A 3899-nucleotide genomic window follows, 5' to 3' on the forward strand; every position below is an offset into this window, starting at 1 on the left:
TCTTTTTTTCTCTCCTTTCAGCAGAGTTTATTTGTGCTAAAATTGATGAAGCTTATCCAATAATTAAAACTGTGGTTGAAGAAGATACAATGGTTCTGAGGTATCTTTCTTTGTCAAGTAACTCTATTTGGTACAGGGATTAAAGTCAGATGGCAAATGTGACCTAGTTTCAACATTAAAAAGGTCCTAATTTAGAAATTAAAACGCCTTAGTTACGCTACCTGTAAAATGAAGATAAAGATTCTAAAGAATTCCTTAATGATTTATATAATAAAACATTTATAAATCATCATAGACAAACGTAAAATAGTAATGACAAAGCATTCATCACTCTGATAGCAATAAGGTGTCTGATTTCTTTCATATTCTCAAATGGAAAATACTACATACTCATTTCTATTTTTATTTGATAGAAAATATTACATGACATTCTGCTAGTTATTTAATTTTATAATTACACTTTGCTTGGTCAAAAGTTAGAATCCACTTGTTTTAATTGAATGTAGAGGAAGAACCCCAGGAACAGATATCCATTGCAAGGGATATTATCTTGGAATTTAAACAATTCAACACCACCTCGTACATGAGCTCATTCAGTTGTATGTATTTATGAACTCCCCTATGGGACATTGGATAATTATATTCATTCATCCATCACTCATTCACTCACTCATGCATTCTTTTTTTTTTTTTTTTTTTTTTTTTTTTTTTTGAGATGGAGTCTTGCTCATCGCCCAGGCTGGAGTGCAGAGTGGCACGATCTCTGCTCACTGCAAGCTCCGCCTCCTGGGTTCACTCCATTCTCCTGTCTCAGCCTCCCCAGTAGCTGGGACTACAGGTGCCCGCCACCTCACCCGGCTAATTTTTTGTGTTTTTAGCAGAGACGGGGTTTCACCATGTTAACCAGGATGGTCTCAATCTCCTGACCTCGTGATCCGCCCGCCTCGGCCTCCCGAAGTGCTGGGATTACAGGCGTGAGCCACTGGGCCCTGCCACATTCTTTAAAAATAATTAATTGAGCACCTATTATAAAATGTAACTTGCAGGGTGCAGTAGTTTGTAGGGCTGATGTAACTAACTACCACTAGGTAGCTGAAAACAACAGAAATGTATTCTTTCTGAGCACTGGAATCTGTAAACCCACTGTCAAGGTATCAACCAGGCCATGCAAGCTCTGAGACTCTGGGTAGAATCCTCCCTTACTTTTTCTAGTTTCTGGAGGTGGCCCCCAATCCTTAGTGTTTCTTGGCTTGCAGCTGCATCACCTGGTGTTCTCGCGTGTGTCTCCACTTTCATTTCATTTGACATTTCTCTCTTCTTACAAATATACCAGTCATATTGGATTAAGGGCCACCCTACTCAAGCATGACCTCATTGTAACTTGATTACATTTGCAGAAACCCTATTTCCAAACAAGGTCACGTTTCAGATACCAAGGTTAGGACTGCAATTTATCTTAGGATTTAGATATAGCAAGGTTAGGACAATTCAGCCAGCAGCCTATGGGAACAAGGTAAAGCTATATAGAAGACCAACATGGTTTTCTACTTCATGGAACATACAATATGCAGAGGTGTTCAAACATACAAAATGTTTAAAAAATAATTTTATATGTCATTAATAGCAATTGTAAGAAGTACAATAACAGAAAAGCATGATATGAAATGGTAGTAAGGTTGACAAACTGCAGGGGTGTGAATGATTCATCCAATATACAGTACTCATATCAAGAAAAAGTATCCTATCACTGGGCACAGTGGCTCATGCCTGTAATCCCAGCACTTTGGGAGGTTGAGGCGGGCAGATCACTTGAGGTCAGGCGTTCAAGACCAGCCTGGCCAACATGGCGAAACCCTGTCTCTACTAAAAATACAAAAATTAGCTGGGTGTGGTGGTGCAGGCCTGTAATTCCAGCTACTTAGAAGGCTGAGGCAGGAGGACTGCTTGAACCTGGGAGGCGGAGGTTGCAGTGAGCTGAGTGAGTGCCACTGCACTCCAGCCTGGGTGACAGAGCAAGACTCCGTCAAAAAAAAAATGGAGGAGAGAGAGAGAGAAAGAAAAAGAGAGAGAGAGAGGAGAGAGAGAGAGAAAGAAAGAAAGAAAAAGAAAGAGAAAGAAAAAAGGAGGAAGAAAGGGAAGGAAGGAAAGGAAGGAAAAGAAGGAAAGGAAAGAAAGAGTAATCTATCATTTTAGGATGGTACAAAGTCTGGAATTCCCGGGTTCAGAAGGATCAGCTAGTTGATACTCCAGATTCTTTTTACCTTAAGTATTAGTTTTGCTGTCATTAAGAAATGTTTAACCACAGAACTGATAATGATGCGCAATGCAGTATAATTGCAGTGTGCAGATTCTGTGGAAATTGAATTAACAAATAATGTCAATGTTAAAAATATTGATTTTAATACATTTTGAATTCCCTGTAACTGTTCATTCCTCAAATGCTGATGATATTTGGAGATGATCAAGAAAGAAGCATAGCATTAATCAAAAAATTACAATTTCAGATTCTTCAGAGCAAGAAAGTGAAGTTTACAAACCACTAAAGATGATGCATGGGTATTTGTACATATGAATGGGTTCTTTTGTCCATGTGGAAGTCTGTGATTTGAAGACAGGTACAGAGTCTACTGTAGTCAATTTCTATAGCAATAAGAGCCATTAAAAACGTCAGGATCATATAAATTGACATCATTTGTCCCAACTTTGGGATTAGAAGCAAAGAAAACTCTCAACCAAAAGGAAATTTGTGCTAGCTTTGTCTTGCTTTTCAGAGTAGATATCAACACCAGGCTGTCAAGGCCTAGATTGCCTCTGTGTGCCCTTGAAATACAGAAAACCTTCCATTGTTCATGAATATTTATAAGCTTTTTCTTCCTCGTGGCACATAGGTAGGACTACGAACTTTAAGTGAGTGTATTTCTAAATATAATCCATGGACTAATTGAGAGTTTTAAAATGTCCTTTCCAGATTCCTTACATCTTCCTGCCCTAGATAAATTCAAATTTGGTTTGCTGTAATACTCCTGATTACCGGGAACCATTACTGACTATAAAAATGTGATTATGTCTATTAGAAAATGGCAGAGCGCCATCCACATTTATGCTAGTGGGATTTTGGCCTCCTGCTTTGACATTTGTACATTCTCCCATCTTAAATAAAAATCCAAGGGTAGCATTATTACTGTGCCCTTCAAATTCCTCAGGTAACTTGATCTAAATAGATGCTTCCACTAAGATCTTTCCTTTTGATTATACCCAAATATTTTTGAAAACTACAGGCTTGAAAATGTAGAAAAAAGATAACTGATCCAAAAAGGTGTTCTAATATTTCCCTTGCTTGCTTTATTGACATCTCATATTTCAGTTTCCAGTTTCCTTTTTTAAAAATTTTACTTTTGACTGGGTCAGTGGCTCATGTCTGTAATCTCAGCACTTTGGGAGCCAAGGCAGGCAAATCATCTGAGGTCATGACTTCGAGACCAGCCTACCCAACATGGTGAAACCCCATCTCTACTAAAAATACAAAAATTAGCTGGGTGTGGTGGCAGGTGCCTGTAGTCCCAGCTACTTGGGAGGCTGAAACAGGAGAATCATTTGAGGCCAGGAGGTAGAGGTTGCAGTGAGCCAAGACCGCGCCATTGCACTCCAGCCTGGGCAACAAGAGTGAAACTCTGTCTCAAAATAGTAATAATAATAAAAATGTTTACTCTTTTTTTAAGGAACTAATTACTATCAATGATTAGTTTTTCCTGTCTAAACTATGTTCTTATCAGTTTATCCTCTGTAAAAATATCTTTGTTCCTGGAAAATAAGATGTCAAGCTTGGATGAGATAAGTTTCTAAAAGTCTCTTTTGTTAATTGATTGATTGTGATAAGTCTATTCGATCGATGGTTTAGT

Source organism: Macaca nemestrina, chromosome 5, assembly GCF_043159975.1.
Source record: "Macaca nemestrina isolate mMacNem1 chromosome 5, mMacNem.hap1, whole genome shotgun sequence".
In the NCBI taxonomy this organism is placed as follows: Eukaryota; Metazoa; Chordata; class Mammalia; order Primates; family Cercopithecidae; genus Macaca; species Macaca nemestrina.